The sequence below is a fragment of the Urocitellus parryii genome, chromosome X, assembly GCF_045843805.1.
Source record: "Urocitellus parryii isolate mUroPar1 chromosome X, mUroPar1.hap1, whole genome shotgun sequence".
In the NCBI taxonomy this organism is placed as follows: Eukaryota; Metazoa; Chordata; class Mammalia; order Rodentia; family Sciuridae; genus Urocitellus; species Urocitellus parryii.
In genome coordinates, this window is record NC_135547.1 from 60,740,011 (window position 1) to 60,758,638 (window position 18,628).

Below are 18,628 nucleotides of genomic sequence, written 5' to 3' on the forward strand. Positions count from 1 at the left end.
TCATTTATTTGTTGACTATTTGTATTTATTCTTTTGAGAAGTGTCTGTTTAGTTCATTTGCCCATTTATTGATTGGGTTATTTGATTTTTTGTTGTAAAGTTTTTTGAGCTTTTTATTATATTAATCCTCTGACAGAAGAGTAGCTAGCAAAGTTTTTCTCCCATTCTGTGGGTTATCTACACATTCTTAATTATATCATTTTTCATGCAGAAGCTTTTAAATTTCATGCTGTCCCATTCATTAATTCTTGGCTATAGGGGTCCTATTGAGAAAGTTATTGCCTGTGCCTAAAAGCTGGAGTGTTGACCCTACATTTTCTTCTAGGAGTTGCATAGTTTCTGGTCTAGTACCAAGGTCTCTAATCCATTTTGAATTGATTTGTGTGCAGGTTGAGAGATGAGGGTCTAATTTCATTCTTTTACATGGTGTTCCAGCACCATTTGTTAAAAAGGCTGTCTTTTCTCCAATGTATGTTTTTGGCACATTTGTCAAGGATCAGATAACTGTATCTGTGTGTGTTTGTCCGTGTCTTCTATTCTGTACCATTGTTCTATGTGTCTGTTTTATGCTAATACCATTCAGTTTTTGGTGCTATAGCTCTGTAGTATAATTTCAAGTCAGGTATATGATGCCTTCAACATGGCCTTTTTGGCTTAAAATTGTTTTGGATATTCTGGGACTTGTTCCAAATGAATTTTAGAACTATTTTTCTAGTTATGTAGAGAATGTTGTAATTCATTTCTAATAGGTATTGTATTTTATCTGGCAGTTCTACACCTTAGAAAACATACAGGGTAAAACAAAGTGCTGCAGTCAAGTCCAGGCTGCACTCCCAGGAAATGCCAGTACCACTCATCATCCATAGAATTGAGCTCTTTTATATGTTCCAGATGAGTGGAACCTCCAGATTACAGAAGTGACAGCACCATGTATAGAGGCAGCCTTAAATGACAGATACTACATACAGAAAATAAATGTCCAGTGATCCCTGTTGAGCACATAATCCAGAAAGATCATAAATAGCTATTGTTGGGGGGGGGGTTAAGCAAAAATTGAAATTAAAAAAAACCTGTGGTGTAAGTGTATTCTTCCTCTTTTTTGTGGTCTGTTCTCATTGAATAATATAGGGATTCTTTTATCTTTTAGGCTTTGGTAAGACTTTGTTATAATTTTGGCTATAATCTTCAGATCTTTTTATATGTGTATATCAGATTCTGAATATTTCCAAAATTCCTTCTTGAAGGGATTTCCAAAGGAATTTTCTTGATAAATGATTTTCACACTACTCCTAGAACTTGGAAGCTAAATCCAACACATCTCCATAAAGATGAGCATCTACTGCAATCATGAAAGTTGAGGAATTGAGATTCTGACACTACACACTCCACGAACTACATGGAAAGCAATATACTTACAAGGTTGCTAGGAGAATATACAGTTAGAATAAGGGGTATCTATTCATTTTGAGAATTGTCTTTCAAAGAAGGTGTCCTGAGACACTAACTCCTGATACAGGGGTTGCCTTGTAAGGAAGTTATTATCTTCAGGATTCCTTGAGCACAAGTAGACAGGACTCTTTCATGCAATCCATAGGATGTGTATTGCAGTACTTGACTTTTCTTATTGTCCCAACATAGCACTATTGGGTACATAAATCTGTTCATTTTTGGAGTTCATTAAGAAGAAGTGTCTTGCCTACAGTTCTAAGTTACTTTCTCCAGTGTTGAGAGCCACAGCCGAAGGGGCCCCAGCAAACTTCCAGGGGGCCCCAGCAAACTTCCAGGGGGCCCCAGCAAACTTCCAGCTGCCAGCTGATGATTGGCTCACAGCAGCCCCAGCAAACTTCTAGCTGCCAGCTGATTGGCTCCTCTGCGGTGATGCTCACTGGGCTGTTTCCCCGCCCTTTCAGACCACAGAGCTGCTCATTGGGGGATTTTTTTGGCTCCGCCCACACGACCCAGCCAATTGGCCTCAAGAGCAGGAGGAATGGGGGGGTGTTGAGAGGCTTGTGGGAAGCCGGTGGTGGCAGTTGGGCTCTGAGGGAATTCCTGAAGATCTCCTGTGGTGTGGCGTGTGTGTTCTAAATAAAGTTCGTTTCTGCTTGACAAGTGGCTCCTGAATTGTGCCCAGCCAGACTGTAGCATTTGGTGGCCAGCAAGGGGACCGACTGAGGGTAAGTGATAAGGTAAACTGCTCGCCCCTGAGGGCAGGGCGAGAGGATGAGTAGCCATTTTAAGATTCTTCTTTTGTTTTGCACTCCAGTATCACCTTTATAGAGATTAGAGTAAATGGGTTGATTTCTTAATTGTATTGTCATATTTCTTAGTTGATTTAGAGCTCAGAATTGGTATGGAGATCCTACTTCAGGCTCCCCCTTAATGTTCCAAGTTTTCTGGAGCAGACCATAAGAAATAGGTGGGGGAGCCAGTGAGACCAGAAAAGGGAAGAACAACTATGGCCACAATGTAAGACCCATCCTTGGACAGGGTAGAACAAGAGTTTAAAGGGAGAGGTTGTGAGCTCTGTGCATCTTTGTTCTACCAAACTCACTAATTGGGTAAGTGATCTGCTGATAGAGAAGTGTATATAGAGAGGCTAGAACTGTTTTTTCTGGATGCCCTTACACACAGAAGAAAATATCAGGAATAGGGAATAAGAATTCTCCAAGATATCCCAATATCCAGAGGAATTAAATTAAATCAAGTTTCAGTCTACTAAAGTATAATTATAGTCCTGCTTCCCTAAAATAAGTCAGGTTCCTTAAATAACTTCATTGGTTGTTCAAAATCATTCAGTCACATGATTATAGACCACAAATTAATTTTATGCCACAGGTGGCTAATCATTTGACATAATATTAGTTTTATATAATCACCAACAGAAGGATAGCTCATCTCCCAAAGCCCTAGGACACCTCCTGGGGTTTTTGTGTAATTATAATATTCCCCTAAGATACTCCCCTAAGATAAGATATAATACTCCCCTAAGATATAATACTCCCCTAAGTTTTAAAGCAAATGATATTATAGACAACAGAGACATGAGCTTGTTCCAACAACCTGAGCTCAGTTTTATTGCCTGTGCCTCAATCTGCTTGCCTTATTCCGTATGCTTCCTTGGGTGGTAGTCTGAAATGTGCAGAGGTTTTGCTTCCAAGGAAAGGCAAAGAGACAGAGCGATGTGTTGAACCATTTCCAGCCTATGTGTGGAGTAGGGGTCAGACCAATGCATCACCGTTGCCATAGGAACCTGACGTCATTATGGCGACTGTGACGGCATTCAAAGGAGACCAACTTGCTGTGGTCAGAGAGCAGGGCCCTGCCTCCAGGCGTTTGGACTCCGGAGCGTGTGACCATCCCGCGGTGGGGGCTAAGCCCCCGGTGTGTGGGGAGACCAAGGGATCCCAGACCCAAGTCGCCTCGTTCCCACTCTGGGACTCGGTGCCCTGCTGAGGGAGAGAGATGTGAGACCCTCCTGGCCCCAAGCAGTGTGGTGTCCTATGTGGTTATTGAGAGATCACTTTCCAGTTGTACCAGTGCCATTGGTCACTGAGCCAATGCCTTGCATGATGCCAGCCACACAGTTACTCTGATGAGGCACAGTGATTTCTGGGTTCTCTTTCTCCCTGGGAATCTACAGGTTGGGCTTATATCAAGTGTCTGAAGAAGGTGGTTTCTGAGGATCTAAGTGGTGATGGCTGAAGTAGAAGCTGAAGCTTCTACTCCACATCCGAATACTGTAGTGCTCAGGAGACCCCAGCACTTCCATCCCTGGTGCAATATGAGTCCTGCTTCATGTGAGTTCATAGAGCTAAACCTAATCATGTTGTTGAATAAAGTCTACAAGTTTCACAAAATCATAAAAGTAGACAAGCTCTTTCAACACCGTCATTTGGAGAAGAAAATAGAGTTTTGTCCCATTGGCAACTTATATGCTTGTTGTAGCCTTTGAGGCTCACTCATCCTAGAGATGGCATCTTAGTCTGAAAGCACTGAATCCTTCAGCTTGTGGTAGGAACTTGATATTTAACAGATATGTTCAATAAATTTCATATATTTTTTTTCAGTTGTAAGAATTAAAAACAGTGATTCCTATCAAAATCTTCAGAGGGGTGTTGAAATATATAATTGGTTAGAAGGCACTATGAAACTGTATTATGGAATCTTCCTTGGTAGTCAAATTTTATCCATAAATTTTTGTAGAAACCAATAATTATCCAAGGATTACTTTAAAATGTTATTAATTTTCATTACTTTCAAAATTATAATTATACTAGAATTTATCCTACTGTGATTCAGAGCCATATTCTGTAAAATAACCAGATATACTAAAACATCAGAATTATTATTTTACCAGGTTATAACATTTCAGTATTGTACTTCAGAAAGAAATGTGCATCAACTTTCCCTAAATATTTTTATCCCTCATTGCAAATGATTATTTCAATTTTGATCATATGTTTTGTGAACAACTACCTAAGACCTAGTGTCTATTACTGAATTTCACCATATCTCTGAAAAAAATACAACTATATTTCAAATGCTTTATTGAGGTATGATTCATATGTAATTCGCTGCATATTTAAGTCTTTGATGTAAGTGAAATCAAAACTACAGTCAAGTAAATATGTATCAATCACCCTAAAAAGTGTTTTTCCTCCAATTTGCCATCTGCATGCCCACATATCTGACTCCAGTCTTCCTGCCTCTCCCACCCCTCCCTATTTTCAAGCAACCACTAATTCTCTCATTGTAGATTATTTTGCACTTCTTATAATTTTATGTATATAGACACTTATGTATTCTTTTTGTCAGACTTATTACATTCAAACTGTTAACTATAGACTTATCCATATTGTTGCATAATTGACTATTTCCATTTTAACTGTTGTGCAGTATTCCATCATATGGATATTCCACATTTGGTTTTATCCATACACTTTGTTATGGATGATGGGTTTTCCATGTGTAAATGTCTTTATATAGACATATACTTTATTTCTCTAGAGTAAATTCTAGGGGTGCAATGGCTGAATCATATGGTAGACATAAAATTAATATTATCAGAAACTGCCAAATATTTTCCAAAGTGGTTCTACCATTTTTTCATTCCCATGAGCAGTATATGAGAGTTGTACAAGGTTGTAACCTTGTCAACACTTAGTATGGTCAGTCTTTTTAACTTTAGCCATTTTCATGGGAATGTAGAGGTATCTCATTGTAGTTTTAATTTACATTTCTATAATAATTAATGATGTCGAAAATCTTTTCATATGGTTGCTTGCTATTTATATATATTCTTTAGTGAAATGTCTGTTCAAATTGTTATTTATTGGTGTGTCTTTTCTTCTTACTGACATTAAATGATTTCATATTTCCTTGATATAATTCACCATTCAGATAATATGATTTTCGGATCAAGGAGCTTGATATCAAATCAGAGACACGGCGTCTGATAGAAGAAAAAGTTGGCTACGATCTACATACTGTGGGGTCGGGCTTCAAATTCCTCAATAGGACACCCATAGTACAAGAGTTAATAACTAGAATCAACAAATGGGACTTACTCAAACTAAAAAGTTTTTTTCTCAGCAAAAGAAACAATAAGAGAAGTAAATAGGGAGCCTACATCCTTGAACAAGTTCAAGGCTGGCCTTGAACTTGCAGTCATCCTCCTGAGTTGCTGGGATTACAAGTGTGCACCACAGAGACCGGATTTTTCATAATCATTGACTTCTCTTTTCACTATCTCAACCATATTTTTGGAAGAGCAGATTTTTAAAAATTTTCTGGAAGACCATGTATAATTTTCTTCATTTAAATTTAATAGGCTTCTATAGGTGTCATCTAAGTTTTACTTAATCCACACTCATAAGGATTTTCTTCTGTGTTTCTTTAAAGCAGCTTACACATTTATGTTTTATGTTTTATTTTTAAGTCTTAGATTTGGTTTGAGTTTACCTGTATATGTGGCACAATATTTGGACCACAATTATTTTTAATATAATTTTCGGATATTTGGATATTCATTTGTGATAGAACCATTTGTTTAAAAGATCCTTCTTTCTCCCCTTAATTGCTTTTGCTCATTTGCTGAAAATTAATTGTCCATCTAGGTATGAGTCTATTTTTGGACTGTTTATTTTGCTCTTTTGATATAATGTGGGATTCTACTTCATGCTTTGGGTGTAAACCTTTCTGCTCAAACTCAGGTGGATCATTTTAAAACTGGAGAGTTTTTCTTTTATTTTCCCCTGTTTTTATTCTTTTATTTTCCAGCAGGGAAAACAAGGGTAACATTTTCCCCCCTGCCCACACTAAACTATCATGAATGTCCTTCACATCTGGAGAAATATCACTGCCCACAAGAATAAAGAAACTCCAAACCTGGGAACTGGAGCAATGGTTCTCCTAAGGACATCCGCTGGACACTAGTTAATTACATCTACTGTTAATGTTTGGATCTCAGCCATTGTATTCTTGCTTTAAATTTCCAATGTTATTCCCTGGTAGGGAGAATTACAGCCTCTGGGGCAGGAGTCCACAGTGATATTACTTTGCTTGCAATTAAAAAAATAAAAACTCATTTTTCTCAAAATCTTGTCCTCATTATTAGATTGTCAATTGAGACAGGACCAAGCTTTAGGTATTATACTTGTCTACCTTGATGCCAATACCACAGTTTTGATTTCTATAAGTGTATAAGAAATCTTCAAATCAGGGGGTGTTAGTCCTCTAACATGATTCTTTTTCCAAGCTGTTTGTTATAGTCTATATCCTTTTTATTTCTATGTGATTTTACTGCCAGCTTATACATTTCTTTTAATTTTTGTAGGAGTTTTATTGGGATTGCACTGAATCTATATATTGATTTGAGGAGAATAGACATAACAATATTGATTCCCATGAATATAATTTGTCTTCCCCTTCTTTGGATCTTAATTCTCTCAGCAATACTTTGAAGTGTTAACTGTATAGATATTTCACATACATGGACAATTATTCATAAATATTTCATACTTTTTGATGTTGCTGTAAATGACATTCTTTCCTAAACAGCATTTGTATTATTATATGTTCACTGAACCATCAACACAAATACTTAATAATAGATATTGAGGAATCTTTTTTTTGAAAGCATAGGCCATTGTATAATGTAAAGGGTATTTGATACTTAATATGCATATACATGTATTTCCATATCAGCGTTCAGAAATCATTAGCAATACATTGAAACTAGGGGAAAAAATGTCCCAGAGACAGTACTGCAAATCATCTTTTGAAAAATCAACAACTAAAGTAATATAGTTTAGTAGCTTTGTACTGTTTGTGTACTATATTTGAATCTGTTGAGAATGTGAAGTTATATTTGTTTACTTCCAGTAAATTCACCTTAGACAATTCCTAGAATCATGGGTGGTGAGGAGGCCTAGTCTATGCATTTGGGTATGTGTGTAGTATTAATTTGTATATTGCTGAAGCTGCCAGGAATATATATTGTAAGGTGTCCTTAAAGTTAATTACTGTGTATTATGCCAGTCCTATTTAGTTCTTAGCAATTTTTAGGAATAAGACAAGAGGGTGGTTTGCTTTTTCCCAGATTTCTGCAACCAGCATGGTTACCATGGTTACTCAGTAACTGCTGTGAGATTCAGTGCAGACTAAGCCTCCATTTAGGATATTTTCATAAATCATTTGGTAACTCTCAATGAGTACAATTCTTGATATTCTTTCTAAACTTATTAGCTGGCATTTGAGAACAGGGCAGGAGTCTTGTCTTTTTAAAAAATTTATCCATGTATTCATATCAGTTTGACTCTGAGGTCCAATTTTTCTCCAAAGATTACCATTCTGAAATTTGGCTAGGATATGTCTTTTCATGGATTTCTTTGGATTTTTTTTCTTGCAGGGGAGTGGGGCATGAAAGGAGGTTGCTGTCACTTAGGCATCAGGTGATAGTAAAACTCCAGGTTGTCTACTTGGCCTCCTCAAATCCTCTGAGGTGGGAGGCTCATTTCTGCCAAATGAGGATGAAGATCATGGCCTCTCTGACACCAACCTAGAGTCATCTGAGAATGGAAGTTTACACTCCCTATTTAACCTTTGTTTGCATGGACAAAGGTAGCACTGTTGTTTTTCCCCCCTGTGGTGTTTGTTTTCAATAGGACAATTTTGTGTGAAATCATTCTGCTTACTGAGTTCCCGGTTTTTTGGTCCATTGGCCAGGACAGCAGGCTTTTCTTGTAGTTCTTGTTGTTTATTGTTGTTGATGTTTCTGGTTTGCATTGCTTCTCTGGAATGCAATCTAGAATATATGACACAACTCAGTTTCATACAAGTAAGGTGAACCTATATTCCATGCTTTGGAAAAAAAATATTTATTGTATTTAATTTCTTGGGGAAAATAAACTAGATAGAAAAATGGAATTGACTGTGTGTGACAGTATACCCTCTCTCTTTACCCCCTCCAGTGGAGCTCACAGTTACAGCATAATCTTCAGTCTACACTAGGACTGGCTTCCAATCTCAAATTGAGATATTCCAGAAAAATGTGTTCTATTATATTCCAGGAAAATCTTGGATACAGAGATTATATATAATTTTTTTCCAATACAACTCTAGAGTTATGATCCAAGCAAGTCAGGTTCACAGCTGACATTCCTCCCTCCTGTCTGCTTTACTCTGGCCAAGAGGTGGCATTGAAGCTATGTCCATATATATTTTAATGAAAAAAAAATTTCATTTTGGAACATTTTGCAGAGTAACGTATGTTCCAAAATAGATGAATGTGACACTTGGTCTGCTTAGGAACTTCATGAATATATTAACACAGTTCCATTTGCTGTTGACCCCAAATCTACATGGTATTCACTGATTTATCTCTTTTCCCTCAGTGTAGGTTGAGGTGTCTCCACTGCAGAAGGGTCCCTCCCAGACAATAGGGTCTTTGCCCTCCATTATCCCACCTCTGCACACTTTTCCCAAACTTTCCCCTATCCCTCTCTGTCATCTCCTCTCCATAACACTGGACACAGCTGCCCAGACCCAACTTTGATGCCCCCATGGTCTGACTCCAAGGCACACAAGAGCTACCTGGTGTTTCATGGTACATTTTACAGTATTCTTTTTATACCTTGAAAATTTGTTTTTAAGAATTAGAATCATCATTCTGTTTATAGGTTCAGAATCTTGGTTGTAAGTTATTATTTTTCTCTTGGCAACTGCTTCTTTGTAGACATTTGGTAGTGCACATGCATTGGTGACACCTGGTGACAGAATCTTGAACTTCAGCTTGAAAGGGGCTGAGCAGGAAAGCAGGCGGAGGGACTATAACCAATAGTATCCTACAGAGCTTTCTGGAAGTCTGTTTATAAAAGAGGACATTCCCAAAGTACAGGGATACTGAGTGCCTCCAGACAGAAAGTAAAGTCTGTCATTATTGTGTAGAGAAAGCTCTATGAGAGAGGATCAAAAAGATCCTATTTTTATGCTTTGAAACTTCTGGATAAATAGCTGGAGATATTCAAACAAAAAAGGTTCCACATCAACTATGATCTTTGTAACAAAACTTTCCCCTTAATATAGGCGTCTTTCCAGGGGAAAAACACCCCCCATATATATATATATTTGGTACTGCAGATTGAACCTGGGGGTACTTAACCACTGAGCCACACCCCCAGCCCTTCTAGTTTTGTTTTGTTTTGTTTTGTTTTGTTTTTGTGCTGGGGATTGAACCCAGGGCCTCATGCATTAGAGGCAAGCACTCTACTAACTGAGCTATATCCTCAGCCCCCAGCCCTTTTTTATGTTTTATTTAGTGACAGGGTCTTGCTGAGTTGCTAAGTGCCTTGCTAAGTTGCTGAGGCTGGCTTTGAACTCATAATCCTCCTGCCTCAGCCTCCTGAATCGCTGGGATTGCAGGTATGGCTACTGTGCCCAGCTAGGAAAATATATTTCTATGATCATATTTTAAATTTTCAACAAAATTTCAGGTTTTCTCTCCTTGACTGGGTGTTTCACTATGTGGATGCCACAGAATTTCATTAGTATCAAAAAAATGAAAATTTAGTTCCTTTCCAGGTTTTCTATGACAAATAATACTGTATCTAATACCCTGGTCCCACTATATATACATACACACAAACCATATGTGCATATATACTTATGGAAATAAGTTTAGAAGCATTTCTATTAACATAATGACTTCTAAATACTGTTACTAATTACATTCCTAACATGAAAGCATGAAAGTACCTGTGTCTCCACACATGAGAGTTAAGGGAATCATTGCTAATCTGATAGTGAAGGAATCTTACATCATTGTTGTCATTATGACTTGTTTCTGCTACCTTCTAGAATTCCATCCTGTGGATGTAAAATAATCAATATTATAACCCTATATTATTTAAAGTGTTTTGATAGTCCCTGTTGTCAAACATGTTTGTATGATGTTTCCAGAGTACAAATTGCTAAAGGGCAGAGTTTGGGGACAGTTCACATCACTGTTTGAAAGGTGAGATGAATGTATTCTGTTTGAGCCCAGAAACTGTCTTAGAGAAATTGAATATGGCAACAGTGCTTGGATTCTAAGGGTGGGGGGGGGTGGAGAAAACAAATGCTTGGATGATAGAGTTTGTGCGTGAGTATATGCGTGTATATGGTGCCGACCACGTTTCCCTAGTCTTCTTTTTGCCCCTTCATGGCTTTGTGTCTTATTTGACCTCCCTTCCTACATTCAGGTCCAGAAGTAAAGGAAGGGAGTTCTGAGCATGGCATCTTAATAACCCGAGCCTTATCAACATCTTTCATTCCATCCTGATGATCGACTTCTGAGAGAGAAAGTGTTGGTACAAAAGGTTGTGCACCTTTGGAGCCCTCTAATAAGTACTGCCATCCCACCACCCATAAAGATAGTGCTGCATAGACTGCCCAAGGCCACAGAAGAGTAAGGAAAGTAACAGTGCTGATAGTCTGTCACAGAGGACAGGCCTTGGACCCTGTAGTTGGACCCACTATCAAACCAGTGCTACAGGTGGAAGTGATGAGGTATAAATTGGCTTTTACACAAAGGAGCAATCCAAGGGAGCATGGGTGGTGGGGGGAGGAGACAGTCATTGCTTGGAGTTACGTAGGACATAAAGTCATCAGGGTGGGATACAGCCACAGTTTTATTCATATTCATGATTATCAAATACTTGTACATGAAAAAAAACTTGGTAAGAACAAAGTTTGAGTGTTATTGTGATACAATAGAAGCTCAAGCCAGTATTGTATTTTAAAAGCTTTATTGCAATATAATTTAAAATTATATAATTAACCATTTACCCATTTTAAGGAAACATCTTGGTGGTTCTAAGTATATGTATATTGTTGAGCATCTGAGTTTTAAATATTTCCATCTCCCTAAAATGTGGCATTGTGCTAAGTTCATTTAAACACCTATCCTAACCTCAGGCCCAGAAAAACACATGTTTGTGTCTGGATTTGCCTATTCCAGATATTTTATACAAATGAAATTATACAATGTTTGGGCTTTTTTTTTTGGGTATCTTCACTTATTTTCATGCTTCATCCCTATTATAACATATTAGTATTTTCTTCCTTTAATTGATGAAAAATACAGTACTCTATTTTATAAATCCATCCATCAATAGGGAAATGGATGGGTTATTTCCACTTTTTGGCTGTTGTGAATGATAATGCTACAGGAATTCTTGTGCCAGATTATATGTTGACATGTGTTTTCATTTATCTTTGTTGTGTACCTGGGAGTGTAATTGTTGACACATATGATAACTCCCTGTTTAATGGTGAGAATCACTGCAATGCTGTTTTCATGACATTGACAGCTTTGAGGAGCACTGGCTTAGCCTGTTGTTTTTCTCTTGATTGGACCATGATAATGGGTTTTAAGAGGAAACACCAGAGATTTGAAGCATCTTTTCATGACATTATGTCTGGGAGTACATGATATCCATGTGACATCACTGATGATACTAACCTTTGTCACTTAATTAAGGTGATGTTAGCCAAGGTTCTCCAGTAGACATTGACTGTGTTCTGTTTCCTTACTGTCTGCTTGATTTCCTTAGAACTACCTGTCCTTTGAAAGAGTCCTCTCAGGTGTTAAAACCTACAGATGCCTGATTAGTACATGAAAATACAGGAAAGCCATTTACACCTCAGTTTCAGATAAACAAAATAATTTTGCATGCCACAAGAAGTAAAAATAATTCATTGTTTATGTAGAAGTCAAATTGAACTGCATTAAATTTAAGCTGGCAACTCTACACATGATAGGCTATGTGGAGCACAACAAAAGTGATCTGGTATACAGGGCCAAATGAGTTTACAGCAGATACCAGCACCAGTTATGATCTGTATAAGGGAGCTCTCAGGATGTCCCAGATAACTGTAGGCGTTAGTTACAGACTGGAGCAGACAACACCCAGCTGGCCCACTCAACACACAGATTCCTGAGAGATAATCAATGAGAATCATTTTGTTAATGAGAAATCAATATTGAAAAAAACATGGTTTTGTTGAACTTTCCATCTCAGTTGTCATAGGATTGTATAGCAATTCTCTTATCCTTGAAGGTTTGGTAGGACTTTGTTGTAATTTTGACTAAACTATGTCTTGGTTTATGTGTGTGTAGATTTCTGAACATTTAGTCATTTTCTTATTAAAGAGAGTTTTAAGAGAAAATTTCAATGGGCGTATATTTTCCCACCTATTCTTGGAATTTAGAATCTGATTCCAATCATCTTCATAAGATGAGCCTCTACTGCAATAACTGGTGTTAAGGAATTGAGAGGATATTGCTATAAATTGACCCATTAACTCTATAGAAAACCATTATCTTCAGCAGATTTCTTGGTGAATATGCAATCAGGACAATGCATACTTTTATTTACTTCAAGAAGTGTTATTTAAAATTGTATTTGTTCTTTTTAGATATACATTGTTGAGAGCCACAGCCGAAGGGGCCCCAGCAAACTTCCAGCTGCCAGCAAACTTCCAGCTGCCAGCTGATGATTGGCTCACAGCAGCCCCAGCAAACTTCTAGCTGCCAGCTGATTGGCTCCTCTGCGGTGATGCTCATTGGGCTGTTTCCCCGCCCTTTCAGACCACGGACATGCTCATTAGGGGACTATTTTTGGCTCTGCCCACGGGACCCAGCCAATAGGTCTCAAGAGCAGGAGGATTGTGGGAGGTGGAGAGGCTGGTGGTTGTGAGAGAGGCTTATGGGAAGCCGGTGGTGGCAGGTGGGCTCTGAGGGTTTTTCCTGAGGAGCTGTGTGGTGTGGTGTGTGTGTGTTCTAAAAATAAAGTTCGTTTCTTTTGACAAGTGGCTCCTGAATTGTGCCCAGCCAGACTGCAGCAATACATGACAGTAGAGTATATTTTGACATGTTTGTACAAATGTGGAGTATATCTTATTCTAATTCAGATCCCAGTCTTGTGACTATACATGATATGGAGATTCATTGTGGTATATTTATATATGTACTTAGGAAAGTTGTGTCAGATTCACTCCACTGTTGGTTTTTTATTTATTTTTAATTTTTTTTTTTTTTTTAGTCTTGCCGAAACAAGGCCTCAAAAAATTGGTTTAAGACTCAGAGTTGTTTCTCTCCATGGAAATCTTTAGTAAAAGGCTAAAGATTTATATGATCTGAAGAGAAACCAGAGTATCCACTGTCATTTTTTAGAGGTATCCTAAAACACTTTCTCCTGCTACACAGATAACCTTATGACAAAGAAATCAAGTTTTTTTGGGCACAAATGGGGCTTCTTCTCAAGATAGCAGATAGAGATGCATCTTAGCCTGTGGACTTTGTGACTATACCCATGCAACACTGCTGGGGGCATCATTCAAAATTTGGGGTTCATTAATAGGAGCCCCATGTACCAGCAAGTCTAATTCATATTATTCAATGTCACTTTTAAAGGGAATAATATCAATGTGTTGTTCTCTTTATTCTTGGTCATATCTTTTAGTTGGTTTAAGCCTCAAATTGGAGCAGGGGGCTCTTTGGGGGCCCTTTGAATATACAAGCATTTTGGAGAAAGAACATAAGAATAGTTGAGAAGCCAGGGAGAATAGAAATACTGAGTATGCAATCAGAACATTGCATATTTTTATTTACTTCAAGAAATATTTTAAAAATTTTATTTGAAATAGAGGTAGAGTTTTGGAGCTGTTGTAAGACCCACACCTTTGGGGCAGAGCAGAAAAGTGCTCCTGGACAGAAGCTTACTACCAAGAGGGTTGAAGAAGAGGGCCTGGGCTGTGCAATGTGTTTCTCCTTCCAGATGCACCAACCATGTAAGTCATTCCTGCCACAGAGCAATAGTAAGTAGAGAGGCTAGATGTGTTTTAGTCATGGATGGTCTTCCCCAATGGGATAAAATAGCAGAAATGGAGAGTAAGATTTCTTTAGGGTAAACCATTGTGTGGTTGAGTTGACTAGGTTTCTGCTTACTAAATGGCTGTATTATTCTAGGTTTGCCTCCCTAAAGTGACTCAGAGATTCCTCAAATGACATTTTTTTGGTGTTCTTAGATCTTTCAGTTACTGGTTATGGACAATTTTTCTCACAGATGGCTAACTGTATAGCACAGTGCATGAGTTCTGCATGGTCCACTCAGAAGGCTAGCTCATCTCTAAGACCCCTGGAATATCTTCCTTGGTCTCTTTGTACTGATAATACTCATGTAATGTCATTTTTAAAGCCAATAAAATTCCTGGTATCAGACACACAATCCAACAACCTGGGTGAAGCACTCCCAATTGCCTGCCTCCCTGCCTAGTTTCTCTAATGAGTGTGCTTTGTCATGTGGCCTGAGGGATGAAGGTATTTTACTTTAAAGGAGAGACATGGGGAAGACTGTGTGCAAAGCACATCGTGGTTGCCAAAGAAATCTGACTAAATTATGGGGACTGTGACCACTTTTTCTTTTCCAGAGATTGAACCTGGGGCACTTAATCACACTGATCCCACATCCCCAGATCCTTTTGTTTATTATTTTGAGACACGATCTTGCTAAGTTGCTTAGGGCCTCGCTGAGTTTCTGGAGCTGGCTTTGAACTCATAATCCTCCTGCCTCAGACTCCTGAGCCACTGGGATTACAGGCATATGCCACTGCACCTGGCCTGAGGACATTTTTAATTTTTCTTAGTGAAAAACAAGACAATATTAAGAAGAACATTTCCAATCTGATGGAACAGCCTGAGCTCCAGGTTGCCATGGTAACTTAATGTCATCATGGCAACCTTGAGGACTTTTTTCTAGGGGTTTCTATAGCCTAGCAATAAGAGTAAGGCCCCAGCCTTTAAAAGTTTGGACTCATTTGCCACAGGTGGCACATCTTACAGTCTGGGCAGAATTCTTAGCTTTGCCTGAGTCTGAGTCTAGTTTCTCTAATTAGTGTACTTTCTCAATTGGTAACCTGAAGAGTGAAGGTGTTTTGCTTTCAAATAAAGGCAAAGGGACAAAGAGGAGGTCTACACAGAGGCACTTCTGGTGGGTGCAGAGTATCAACCTGCACATTTAGTTGATGTTGCCATGGAAACATGACGTCATTAACAGACTATGACCACAGTCTAAAGGAGACCAACTTGCTCTACTTGGAGAGCAGTGTCCCGCTTCCAGATGTTTAGCCTGGGGGTGTGGGGGCGGTGTGCTGGCCCCGTGGTGGGGAATGAGCTTCCCTGAGGCGTAGGGAGATGAAGGGACCCCAGACACAAGTCGCTTCGTTCTGACTCGGTGCCCGGAGAGGGAGAGAGATGCGGAACCTTCCTGGCCCCAGGCAGCGTGGTGTCCTGTGTGGTTACTGTGGTATCCTAAATGCGTGGGTGAATTTAGGCCACTTCTTACTCCTTTTAAAATTTGTTAGAGGAAGAGAGGTGAATGATAGAAAAGGAATAAACCCTAGTGAGAAGCCCATTGTACCTTTTGGTTGTTTTGATAGCCACCCATTGGTACCAGAACCATTGGTCACTGACCCAATGCCTCCTTCTGGTTTTGGGATTTTGTGCTCCCTTAGCAGATGAGGGAGGGAGATGTGGAACCAGTGAGTGTAATGTCTTAGGCCAGGGTGTCCTGGACCGACTTTCCATGTAAAGGCATGGCAAGAATGCTCACCCATGGGTTTGCTGGGACCCTCAGAGATCACACTTAAGTAATTGTGATTTCCATGTCTCTTGCATTGATGTTGAAATAATGTGGTTGATTTCATGGTCTATCTTGAAATTTGAGATTGTAATATGATCATGCATTCTTTCATGGTCACCACATTTTCGTCTATTTGTACTGGAGATTTAAACCACTGGCGCCTTAACCACTAAGCTTCCCCCTTTCTTTTCTTAAAAATGAGGCGTCGGTTCACTCTTTGTATTTTCTGTATTCTTGTTCGGAAGACTTCCCATCCTATAATTACAACACAAAAGAGAATTAACAGCAAGGAGAATAATACAATAATGTACCAGGCCGAGTGTTTAAGAATATTTCCAGGGTTGAATCCATTCAACTCCTTCAATATTTGGTTAGCCAAAGAAGAAGGATCCGAAAAATCAGCTCTATTATTTTGAATATCTTGGATATGGTGATGAAGTTTCAGAATATCCAAGCTATTATTACTATTTTGCCAAATACCTAACAAATGGTTTTTAACCTTCTCCCAATCCCAGAGAGAAGCATTGTACTTGGCAGCTGTAACACACACATATTTACAATTTGCATGGCATTTAAGCCTTTCTTTAAATTTTAAAGCTGAAAGTTCATTACCTATGTCTATAACAGTCGCCTCTAAGGCGTTTAGTTTCAATTCTTTCATCAATATTTACTTGATTACGCAGAGCCTTGGAAGTATTTTGAGCTAAATTATTAAGAAATTTTGCATGCTGAATATTCTGAGACAATGTCAGAGACGCAGAGTCAGTGGAGGCAATAAAAGAGACTAGTGCCAAAACACCAACAATTATAACTCCAATAGTACGTTTAGGTCTTGCTAGCTGGGCATGAATTTGCTGCAAGACTTGTAAACCAGTATCAGCATACCATGGCTCTGAAATATTAGCAGGTAATAAAACGAAATGCTCCAAGCCAAAATTTTTACTAGGGGCCCTGAGTACTTCCCCGATCCCTAAGACAGCTGAAAAAATCACGTGGCTCACAGAGGAGCCTATATGGATTTCTCAGTGGCCCATCTCAGGGGAAAAGCTTAAAATAATTCATAGGTTAGTTGAGGAACAACTTCAGGCTGGTCATATAGAACCAACACTTAGTCCTTGGAACACACCTATTTTTGTTATTAAGAAAAAGTCAGGAAATTGGAGATTGCTACAGGATTTAAGGGTGATAAATCATGCAATTCGGCCTATGGGATCATTACAGCCAGGACTTCCCTCCCCCACAGCCATCCCTTTAGACTATAGCTTGATGGTAATAGATTTAAAAGACTGTTTTTTCTCTATAAGGTTACATCCTGGAGATTGTGAGAGATTTGCTTTCACTGTCCCAGCAATTAATTTTAAGGAACCTGTTAAAAGATATTGCTGGAAAGTACTCCCTATGAAATCTGGTCTCTGGTCTCTTGTTGAGAGCCACAGCCTAAGGGGCCCCAGCAAACTTCCAGCTGCCAGCTGATGATTGGCTCACAGCGGCCCCAGCAAACTTCCAGCTGCCAGCTGATTGGCTCCTCTGCGGTGATGCTCATTGGGCTGTTTCCCCGCCCTTTCAGACCACAGAGCTGCTCATTGGGGGACTCTTTTGGCTCCGCCCACGTGACCCAGCCAATCGGCCTCAAGAGCAGGAGGCGTAGGAGGGTTGAGAGGCTTGTGGAAAGCCGGTGGTGGCAGTTGGGCTCTGAGGGAATTCCTGAAGAGCTCATGTGGTGTGGTGTGTGTTCTAAAAATAAAGTTCATTTCTGCTTGATAAGTGGCTCGTGAATTGTGCCCAATCAGACTGCGGTAGTCTCTTTCTTTCTCTGTGGCTCTGGGTCCATGCTCCCCAGTGAGAAAGGAGTTATTACATGAAGCCAAAATACTCAGAACACTAAATAAGGGGGGGGGTCCCTTTAGGGAGAAGACAGGCACAAAACCATTTTGGCAGTCTACCACCCTGTCCTAGCAAAGGGCTAAAGGAAGAGCCAAGACTGAAGTTACATGAGTGTTTCCTTGTCCTTCACTCCCAATCTGTGAGGAGAGGGTAGCCTATTAGCATTGGGTACCTCAGTTTCCCAAGTTGTAGCCTCTCCCCACTCAGCTGTTTCACATTCTGTTCAGATGCTGAGTATCCAGAACTCAGAGTGACACTTGGAATCACCTTATCTAGAATGGAGTGGTTTTGAGGTCATACACAATGGCAGGTGTACCAGTATCCATGTTGCTTCCTTTGGACATACCAGTAGTACAGGTCTAGAGACAGAGAGGGAAGGTGTGGAATGCACATATAGAATTTGCCTGGCAGTGCTCAACCCAGACTAGACCCTTGTACATATTTCATAAATTTATTACAGGTGGACATAAGAGTAAGCTGGGAATGAAACTGTGCATGTGTTCTTTCGATTTTTTTATACACATGGAAATTTTTCAGAGAGAACTTAATGCCACACTGCTTGT

General features: G+C 39.2%; 1 non-coding gene across 1 annotated transcript; it reads right to left on the reverse strand.

The window, feature by feature from the left end:
* Positions 1 to 13,581: 13,581 nt before the first annotated feature.
* On the reverse strand, positions 13,582 to 13,697 carry LOC113176347 (U5 spliceosomal RNA). Its single transcript, XR_003300057.1, has one exon. It is a non-coding gene; the product is annotated as a U5 spliceosomal RNA (small nuclear RNA).
* Between the last annotated feature and the right edge of the window lie 4,931 nt (positions 13,698 to 18,628).